At 49.7% G+C, this 11,052-nt stretch overlaps 1 pseudogene across 1 annotated transcript; it reads left to right on the top strand.

The window, feature by feature from the left end:
* The first annotated feature begins 5,588 nt into the window (after positions 1–5,588).
* Positions 5,589–10,285, top strand: LOC311613986 (RNA transcription, translation and transport factor protein-like; annotated as a pseudogene). The gene is made up of 5 exons: positions 5,589–5,628; positions 5,831–5,861; positions 6,462–6,789; positions 6,991–7,364; positions 10,200–10,285. The product of its transcript is annotated as an RNA transcription, translation and transport factor protein-like (transcript).
* Positions 10,286–11,052: the final 767 nt, after the last annotated feature.

Genomic DNA, 11,052 nt, shown 5'->3' with positions numbered 1-11,052 from the left:
CCCACGGAGGGAGAGCCACGCTCCACACACACACCCTGGGCCTTGATGCAGGGGCACCGACTGCATCCCAGCCCTGGTGGCACAGAGCTGGTGAGGGCTAAGGTGCTCCAGCACCATCCGTGCTCCCACAGCCCCGTCCTGTCCCCGCTCCTGCCCTCGGTGCAAACCTGCAGCAGGCGCAGCGGGACTTCAGGCCAGGCCGCTCCCCGGGCTCCCGGCTCGCACACATATGGCCAAAGAGCGACAGGATCTCCTCCACGACCCTTTTCCAGGTCCGGATCCAGAAACACACCCTTAGATTCCGTTTCTCGGTGCCTGTCTCTCACCTACAAAATGGGAACGAAATATCTATGCCCCTTACAAGTCAGGATTAGGACAAAACAGACTAAAAGACTCAAGAGAGCCTCCAGCCCCACGCCAGGCAGGGATGTGAGTTCATGAAACAGGCTCCCTGCTGCACCCTTTCTGTAAGGACTGGAGTCGTGGTCGGCAAGCATGCGGCCCTTTGGCCCCTTGAGTGCGGCTCTTCCACAAAATACCACGGCCTGGGCGAGTCTATGTTGAAGACGTGGCGCTCGAAGAAGTTTAAGTTTAAAAAATGTGGCTCTCCAAAGAAATGTCCATCGTTGTCCTGTTGATATTTGGCTCTTGTGGACGAATGAGTTTGCCGACCGCTGGACTAGAGGAAAAGAGACTCAGTGGAAAGAACGGCAAGCAGCAGGCTTTAGGACGGTGCTTGGCACACAGATGGTCAATCAACGCCAGCGATGGCCACCCTAAAGACTGACCTCAGACAGCTCTGTCCAGGCCCAGACCGGGAGGACTGAGGGGCCAGCACATGGAGCTCACGGGGCATGCCCGTCAAGATGGCGCCTGGGGAGGTGACGGCCCCACGGAAGCTCCAATTCCAGGGTGATCGGGAGGGAAGCAGCCCACGGGCAGCCCCGAGAGAAGCATGAGACGGGAGTCGGTGTGTATCGGGTGTAGCTTTTCTGTTGGGGAAGATGCTAACTTCTGGAGAAGGTGGTGGTAATGGCTGCACACCTGTGTGACTATGTGTATTGCCACTGAGCTGTGCACGTAGAGATGGTGCCAAGGGTCCACTTTGTGTTATGTGTGTTTTACTAGAAAAAAACAACCAGGAGAGATCGCTTCGGGGGGAACTTAAGAAAGAAGAGTGTCCAGAAGCACTTCCAAGGTCATACTTCGATGTTTGCTTCCTATGCCAGGAAATAATGTAACTTCGCGTTTGATTTATTCCCCTCTTATCAGCACTTCCAAAGACAAAACCCGGGAACTGGTGCTCTCACCGTCGCTGAGCAGAGATTCAAGTGTCCAGCACCCGCCGCAGCCTGCCAGCCCGCTTCCCCTCCGGCCTGCTTCCGCCGCTCCGGTCTGGGGATGGTCTGGGGACAAGGACGCAGCCAGTCCTCAGGTCGCCGATCGGAGCGTGGGGGTTGTGCCTTGGCCCAGGGGCCGCACAGCCTCTCTCTAACGCATGTCAGATCACAGGGTACGCCTTCCCAAGGGTCTCGGCAAACCCAGCTCCTGGGAGGCGGACGCCACACGCACTGGCAGAGCCTGCGCATCCAGGGTTGGTTGACAGCGCCGACTCCCAGAGGGTGATGTTGGCTCCTCCCCCGAGGTGTCCAGCGGAGGAATATATGTGTGCCCTGCACCCAGGTGATGGACAATGTCTATCCGGGCCCCAGGAGACAGGGCGGCCGCAGAGGCTGGACAAGGAGGCTGAGCAGCCCCAGTAGAACCTATATATGTATGTATGTATGTATGTATGTATGTATTTTGATCCTTCCTAAGGATATGCTCGCTGATTTTTTTTTAGAGACAGGGGAAGGGAGGGAAAGAGAAAGAGAGAGAAGTGAGAGAGAACATCGACGGATTGCCCTCCATAAGTGCCCCAACAGGGGATTGAACTAGCAACCTAGGTATGAGCCCTGACTGGGAATCGAACCCGCAAACTTTCGGTATCCCGGATGGCACTCCAACCAACTCAGCCACACTGGCTGGGCTCAGAGAACTTGTTTGATTCCCAGTCAGGGCACATGCCTGGGTTGTGGATTCGGTCTCAGGGTGAGAAGGGGGGTGTAGAGGGGAGTTGTCGATATTGATGTTTGGCTCTCATCGGTGTTGCCATCTCTTTCTCCCTCTCCCTTCCTTCTCTAAAAAAATAAAAACATAAAACAAGTGAACTCGCTTCGGGAAGACGGTAACATCTTGGCTATACCAGTCCTCACGACAGGGACCTGCCCGTGCAGCCCTGGGGAACACTAGTTTCCAAAGTTTCTACATCTGTAGCCCTAGAACCGTGGTCGGTAAACTGCGGCTCGAGGGCCACGTGCGGCTCTTTGGCCCCATTGAGTGTGGCTCTTCCACAAAATACCACAGCCTGGGAGAGTCTATTTTGAAGAAGTGGCGTTAGAAGAGGTTTAAGTTTAAAACATTTGGCTCTCAAGAGAAATGTCAGTCCTTGTACTGTTGGTATTTGGCTCTGTTGACTAATGAGTTTGCCGACCACCGCCCTAGAACGTAGTTCGAGGGAAGAGGCTTGTCCCAAACAGATGGCTGATCGAGGTGGAGTTTCCTAAACCCAGTGCACCTGAGGACCAAGCACTAAGTATATCGGTTTCCCTCCACAGCCCTTTGAAACATCCTGCCACTTGTGAGGAACACTTCAGCGAACAGAAGCAGTTTTTGAGAAAACAGGAAAGACAAACTCTGAGTCTTTGCATAAATATGTAGTCTCCCAAAATCTAAATTTAATCTATTGAGGAGCACAAGGCAAATCAAAGGGGTTACGGCGCAGTTACTCACCCAGAAAATGGTGTCTCCATGCGGAGCTTTGAACTGTTTATCATAACACAATGGATGCACAATCGCGCAGGAACACGGGTATTCGCCCTTTGAAGCCTCCTGCAGTTCAAGAGTTACACAGGCAGGAAGCAGAAACCGGGGCTTTGATTTGTTTAAAATAAATTAAACACACTGGCAGCCATGTTTCCTCTTGTTCAGAGGAAGGTACAGAAGATCAAAAATACCAGGTGACTGAAATGAAGAGCCAGTCTCCTTCAATAGCAAAGCCCCCCCCAAATATTGGTCCTTCACATACATTCCAAGACCTGACACCCGAAAATTGTAAAGAGATTGCCGCTGTTCAACATGATTCTGGCCCGGCCTCTATAGCTCAGTAGTTGAGTGTCGACCTGTGAACCAGGAAGTCATGGTTTGATTCTGGATCAGGGAACGTGCCCGGGTTTTAGGCTCTATCCCCAGTAGGGGATCCTTCCTCTCTGAAATCAATAAAATATATATATATATATATATATATATATATAAAGATAATAATTCTGGATTTCTTTCAGACTGCAGGGAATCCAAATAAATTTTAGAATCATTTTATTTATTTTTTTAATATATTTTTCTTGATTTCAGAGAGAAAGGGAGAGGAAGAGAGAGATAGAAACATCAATGATGATAGGGAATCATTGATTGGCTGCCTCCTGCACGCCCCCTATTGGGAACCAAGCCCACAACCCCGGGCATGTGTCCTTGACAGGAATCGAACCAGAGACTGTTGAGTCCGCAGGCTGACGCTCTACTGAACCAAACTGGCTAGGGCTAGAATCATTTTAGAATTGAGACTTTTATTTAACCTTTGAAGTTCAAACCTATATTTAGTGTGGCTGAAACACTCCCCTCTCCACTAGATCTTGCTGAAATGAAATAAAATTCACAATGGTGAAACACTGGGGAAAATTAAACGCCAATTATAGAGGAGTGTCTAAATCAATTATGATATAGTAACCAGACAGATCATCCCGTGGCTATTAAAAAAGAAATAACGCGACATGTGAAAGATGTTTACGAGCAAAACCGAGCAGAAAGAACCTAAATTGCCTGGGCACCAAGATTCCAACAATGTGAAATGTGTGTCTGCGTGATTAAAGGCCAGGAGGAAGTCCGGGCGATGAAAGCCGCTATTATACTAGGATGGTGGGAATATGAGTGAAATGTTCTCTTGTTTTTAAAAATGTTGTTGTAAGAACCCTTGTATAAGTACAAAGGTTTCAGAAAAACCACCTCATGCCCAGCTATCAGAACTATTCAAACATAACAAACAATAATAATAGGAAAGAACCAGGAAGTGACCCACCAACTCCCATAAGGGCGAGAGCAGAACCCTCCTGGGCAGACTTCCTGTGCGCCAGGCGGGCAGAGCTCGTGCCACCCGTGTCCTCAGGAAGAGCCGGGAAGGACAGCCGCCGCCTGGGGAGTGCAGAGCTGCCAGAGGGCCCCTCAGGCCCCCCACCACACACACACGTTCCCCTTGTCAAGGCCAGTTTTAAGAAAGGAGGCAGCCAATCAATGATTCTCTCTCCTCATGGATGTTTCTCTCTCTTCCTCCCCCTTCCTCTCTGAAATCAATAAAAAATATATTTAAAAAAAATAATACTAAAATCCAAGTAAATTTTAGAATTGTTTTATTTTTATTTTTTTAAACATGTTTTTATTGATTTTGGAGAGGAAGGGAGAGAAAGAGAGAGCTAGAAACATCAATGATGTCCGAAGGGGAAATCTGTATTGCTATGGACCTGTAAGTTGACCATGTGAGGGCTTTCTGAACCATCATATGAACAGACCATAAATCCTCACGTGAGCCACCCTGTAGGAACAGCAGTGATGGTCAGGGGACGGCACCAGGAAACGTAGAGCAGTCTCACTGGGCCAGACTCTGTTCCGAGGAATCTGGAGAGAACATGCACATCCTGTGAGCACAGTGATCTAATGGCTGGAAACAGCCCTGAACAAAGCCAGGTGTGTGAGCCCCCGGCCCAGGTCCCAGGCAGGGACACCTGCAGCATCGTCACAGGCTTGCTCTCGCCATTAAGGCGATTCCACGAGGCTGTCTGCGTACTCCAGGCACACAGAGAAGCCATGTGCTCTGCTGCCTGCCGCGCTCCCTACAGCACATGTGAAAAGAGAAGGGCAGGAGCGAGGACCGCTCCCAAGCCCTGGCAATGCCATCACCGGATGTGTGAGCTGCGGGACTCACTCAGCCTCCGAGAGCCTCCCTTCCTGTTCCCTAAGATAAAGGGATGTGCGGCCACGCCCCTGCACTACGTGGTCCCCTCCCCTACACTCACAGCCCCGTCCGCGTGCTGGGCACATGCACCTGCGCACGTCTCCAGGGGCTTCAGCCACGCAGGCACCGTGCTGCCTTTCTGCTGCAGCCCTCCGGAGCCCTCGGAAGCCCGGGTGAGAGGCGTGGGCTGCGAAGTCTGCAGATGTCAGACATGCTGATGTCTGGTGATGACAGTCGTGATACCAGCTAGCACTTGTTACAGCATTCACATTTGCCCGGCCCTTGCTAATGCATCCTATCTAATAAAGAAGGAATATGCTAATTGACCCTCAAGCTGTCACAAAGATGGCAGTGCCCACAGCCAATAAGGAGGGAATATGGTAATTGACTGCCCTGCCCTCAAAGATGGTGGCACCCACAGCAAATAAGGAGGAAATATGCTAATTGACTAGCCCCGCCCTCAAATGACAACATCTACAGCCACAAGATGGCAGTGCCCACGACCCTCAGCCCCACCGAGGCAGCAGGTCAGGTGGGCCAGGCTGCTCCGTGTGCCTGCCTCTGGAGTCTCCCAGTCCCCTCAGCCCCCCAACCATCCAAGGCTGTCCCAAGGGGCAGGCAAGCTTTGGATGGTGGCTGCCTAGCTGCCCGGGTCTGCCCGAGGCTCAGGTGACCAGGGATGGAAGCAGCAGAGGTATGATAGGGGTATCTCCTTCCCTTGATCCCCAGGTCACCAACCACCCCTGAGGGCTCCCAAACGGTGAGAGGGGGCAGGCCGGGCTGAGGGCCCCTCCCCTTCAGTGCATGAATTTTCATACACCAGGCCTCTAGTTTACATATATTTCTTCATTTAAACTTCACAACCACCTTTAAGAATGATACTATTATGGTTATCTACATTTTAGAGATGAGGAAATTGAGGCGCAGAGAACTGAAGTTGCTCAAAATTGTGGTTCATCACATCAGAGATTTTGGAGAAATTGGTTCCCTTGTGCTCCACTGGTGGGGATGTAAAATCGTTCAACTACGATGGAAAAGAGTTTGGTCATTCCTCAAAGAGTCAAACGTAGAATTGCCATATGGCCCAACCAATTAATTGATTTCTAGGTGTATGTTCTAAAGCAATGAAAGCAAGGACTCGAACGGATGCTCAGGCATCCGTGTCACCACAGCATTATTCACAAGGCGGAAAGAACTGAAGCGTGCGTTAATAGATACGCAGATATACAGCATGTGGTCTAGTCATACAATGGGACATAATTCAGCCATCAGGGGAAGGAAACGCTGACAAGAACGACAATGTGGAAGAGCTCTGAAAACATGCTAAGTGAGGCTCCTCGCCTCTCCTCTCCCGCCTCAGCTACCACAACCCTGCCGACTTCAACTGCAATGATGAAACAGAAATTAGAAACTTAATAAAGTTTGGCTTGAAGACCAGAAAACCAGACGCTACAAGACTGAAGACGGAGGTGATTTAAGAAACATCCACCACAGTGACTGGCCCAAGTGCTTTGACAAGTATCTCACGGATGTTCGCTGTCCTTTCAAGATTCAAGATCGACAGGAAGCAATTGAGTGGCTTCTTGGTTTAGCCGTTCGACTTGAATATGGAGATAACACTGAAACATACAAGGACACGGTATCTGATAATACAAAAATTGCTGACACGCCGAAACCTGTTTGGCTCAGTGGATAGAGCGTCGGCCTGCAGACTGAGGGGTCCCACGTTTGATTCCAGTCAAGGGCATGTACCTTGGTTGGGGGCACATCCCCAGTGGGGGGTGTGCAGGAGGCAGCTGATCGATGATTCTCTCTCATGGATGTTTCTAACTCTCTATCCCTCTCTCTTCCTCTCTGTATTTTTTTTTTTTTTAATGCTGACACTGCAGCTAAAAATACAGAGCCATTGATCAATTGGGATGTTAATAATCCTGATGTTAAGGCTGGTGTAATGGCTTTGTTGAACCTTCAGAGTCAATGTCATGATGATGACCTGGTCATGCTTAAGGCAATTTGCATTTTGGTCCAGGAACGCCTGACGCAGGATGCAATTGCTAACGCAAATCAAGCAAAAGAGGGGTTGCCTGTTGCTTTAGACAAGCATAGTCTTGTCCCCGGAGATGCAGTTCTTAATGAAGCTGCTTAGATTCTGTGATTGCTGCATATAGAAAAGCTCAGAGAGCTACAGACAAAATTAATGAAGCCCTAGTAGCTGTTCAGACGATTATTGCTGGTCCAAAAACAGACCGCAGACTGGGGGGAAGTTGGAAGATGACCCTTTTAGGATTTCAGATTCTCACCTGTTTAGTACAGTTGGGAAGCATGCACACCATGGTATGTGTTTCAAAGTCAAAGATCACATTTTCAAGGGAAGAATCCACAAAAATTGACTATGTTTTAGAGATTTACCATCATTGCTTTTTCTTTAATCAAGTTTGGGAAAGTGGGGGTGGGGAGAGAAAGAAAACAAGCTAAGAGAAATAAACCAGTCACAAAAGGACAGGTTCTGTATGATTCAACTTATATGAAGTACCTGTTATATGAAGGGGAATGAAGCTTGTTCAATACAGAGTTTCAGGTGGGGTGAAGAAAAAGTCCTAGAATATGTATATAGGGTGTCCCCAAAAATTGTATACACACTATAACAGCTGATAGCTCTGCCCTATCTGGTTTGGCTCAGTGGATAAAGCGTCGGCCTGCAGACTGAAGGGTCTCAGGTTTGATTTCGGTCAAGGGCACATGCCTGGGTTGTGGGCTCGATCCCCAGTGCAGGGCATGCAGGAGGTGGCCAATCAATGATTATCTATCATCATTGATGTTTCTATCTCTCTATCTCTCTCCCTCTCCTTTCCTCTCTAAAATCAATAAATTTAAAACAAAAACACCTGGTAGCTCAATTTTGAAAATGAAATGTATTTTAATAAACACTGCCTTTATAATTATTCAAAGGATATGTACACATTTTGGGGAACACCCTATATCTACTGAACCCCTTTTCTTCCAAGAGCATAAAGTTGTTCCTAATGTTCCTCTATTTTCCTTTTAATGTTTGTAGAATCTGTTCTGGTATTAACTATTGTTATTGCCCATATTTGTAACTTGAGAGATCATTTTCTTAATCAGTCTAACTGGAGATTTTCCAATTGTCTTGATCTTTTTAAAGAACCAGCTGTTGGTTTTATTGATTTTTGCCTATTGTTTGTCTGTTTTTCTATTTCCCTGACTTCAGTTATTTATTACTTTTTTCCATCATTCATGTGATAATCCACATTTAGCCATGCGGCAGAAAACAACTTGTATAGAACCCAGAATGAAAATCTGTTTCTTCCTATCCTGCTGAAACATTAGCCTTCCCCAGATTACTGCCGTTCATGATTTTTACCACACTTTCTTACAAATACGTGGCACCAGCTCTAATAGCAAATGAGCGGTTATCAAATCGGGGTCCCTCTCCCTCCTCTACGTTTCAAAACAGGGACAGGAAATGGAAAAGGGGGAAACACCTCAGGGTTTGCAAGCTGGTGATAGTCTCCTGACCAGCACAGGAAGGAAATGAGCACGAGGACACCAGTGCAGCGGCTAGAGGCAGGCTTGCCTCTTCAGATGTCATGCACACAGCACACACACACACACACACACACACACACACACACTTAGGTTCAGACTCCCACAAAGCATCTCTCCCTCAGCCTTTCTTTCCTGAAGGCTCATTTTGGATACAAGCTGAAATACATGCAGATGACATGCTATCTGGGGTTTGCTTCTAATTAATCAAGGGTGAGGGCGGTGGTGGGGTGGGGGAGGTGGGGGGCTGGATCAAACAGAATATGCATGAATTGGGACCTGTTGCGGCTGGGAATGGACCAGGGGAAGTGATTACACTATTCTCTAATTGTATTTTTCTATAATAAAGTGATTTTTAAAAAGACAAACGCTTTCCTCTTTTCCTCCTTGGTATTTTCCAAACATCCAAATGTTAAGAATGCTCTCTAAGCAAAAACAAGAGCGGTCATCTCAGCAGAACTGACTCAACCTTGCTTTAGCTGAACTAGGCCGGGAAAAGTCTTACAAATCAGCTCCACATAGTTGCTCACTCCACGTATATTTACTGGGAAACCGCCCTGCACCAGGTCCTCTTCTGTGACCCAGGAGCAGCAGGGAGCAGGTGTCCTACAAGGGAGAGGCAGGGGCACAAAGGGTGGGCAGAGCAGAGAGCAGGACTGAGGGAGGGAGGGCCTCGGGGGCTGATCACGGTGTGGCTGGGTCAGGCTGGGCTGGCCAGGAGACCTTGCGGGCCTTAGACAGCCTGCAGATTGGACCCAAGAGACGCGGACACCTGCCTTCACACAGGCCTGACTAATCGCTAACCACATCCTAACCACCGCTTGCTATTTGCCAAGGGATAAAAAGAACCCCACCCACCTGGGGCCTTGAAGCCCCAACTGGAAAACAGGAAGAACCTCATTGGGGCCCTCTCCACAGGCTGGCAGGCAACGGGTACCCAGTGCCCCGCCCGGGAAGGCAGCAGCACAGGCTGTCCTTGGGGAGCAGAGCTGGGCTCTGCTGGGGCAGAGAGGAAGGCCCTCAGCCTCAGCCTCCAGCCCCTTGCCCAGGGCTCACACCCTGCAGGAGGCTCCAGGAGGCAGAAGCCAATTCTCAGGTTCCCTTTTCCCCCAAGTGCCAGCAGCGTGAGAAATCCCGGGTGCACAAACAGTCCTCTTGGCAAAAGAAACCTGAGGCACAATAAGACCAGCAACTATTTTTTTTTTTAATTCTCACCCAAGGAGTAAGAATATTTTTCCCATTGATTCCTCAGAGAAGAGTGGAAGGGAATGGGGAGAGGGGAAGAGAGACAGAGAAACATCGATGTGAGAGACACATTGATTGATCAGTTGCCTCCCTCATTCATCCCAACTGGGGGGGGGGCGGGTGGCGGAGCTGGGCAGATGAGCCTGCAACCCAGGTACATGCCCTTGACTGAGAATTGAAGCTGCAACCCTCCGGTGCGCAGGCCAATGTTCTAATCGCTAAGCCACACCAGCCAGGGCAAGATCAGAAGCTCTTTCCCTGGGGCCCTGACTTTCCACACTCACTCTAGAGTCATTCACTCCTTCTGCCAGCAGATACTTCCTGGGTGTCTACCACCTTAAGACCTGTGCCAGGAACCGAGAAGGCAGCATCTGAGCAGACGTGAGGGGAGTGAGGGGGACCCGGGCCAGACAACAGGCACAGCCGGGCAAAGGCCCCAAAGCAGGAGCACACCTGGTCTGCTGTGGATCAAGGTGGGCAGTGGGAGGGGGAGAGTGGTAGGTCCCATAGGCCATGGCCACCTGGGGCCTCTGACTGTGACTGAGTGAATGTGGGCCAGAGCAGAGCAAAGAGCAGCGTGATCCCTGGAGTCGTGGCTAATCTCCCACGTGATTGGAGAGAAGGTCCTTGGATGACAGCTCTGTCTGACATTGCTCCTGTTTCCTTCCCATGGGGCTTCCCTACAGCCCCTGACAGGACAATGGAGAGAGACAGGACTCTCACTATGTTCTGAGGCCAGTTATCAAAACTAAGGTGGCTGTGCACTTCCAAGCACATGAAACTGATTTCTACGAGGTGCCTGAAGGAAAAGAATTCCCCCTAAAATGGGAATGAATGAAGACAAATGTCAAAATCCTCCAGGAAAGCTTAAGAAGGCGCTAACGCACCCAGTGTCTAACTGGTAAACTGTCCAGCGGTATAAATTTCAGGCCATGTACCACATCAAAGAAGGAGGGTGTCCCGGGCCCGGAACAGACCCGGATTGCTCAAGTTCCAGGTCTCTCAAGATTGTAGGGCCCAGAGGTCCCAGGAGCTCCGGTCCCTGATCACTGCTGTCCTCCACTCAGTTGCCGTCTGAGCCAGACCTGAGCTCCGAGGCGGCTGTGACTCATCAGGTCTCGTCTGCTGGGTGTCCGGTCCCA

The sequence above is a fragment of the Pipistrellus hanaki genome, assembly GCF_964339955.1.
Source record: "Pipistrellus hanaki genome assembly, chromosome: 19".
In the NCBI taxonomy this organism is placed as follows: domain Eukaryota; kingdom Metazoa; phylum Chordata; class Mammalia; order Chiroptera; family Vespertilionidae; genus Pipistrellus; species Pipistrellus hanaki.
Note: the sequence above shows the minus strand (reverse complement) of the source record. Positions and strands in the feature narration are given on the sequence as shown.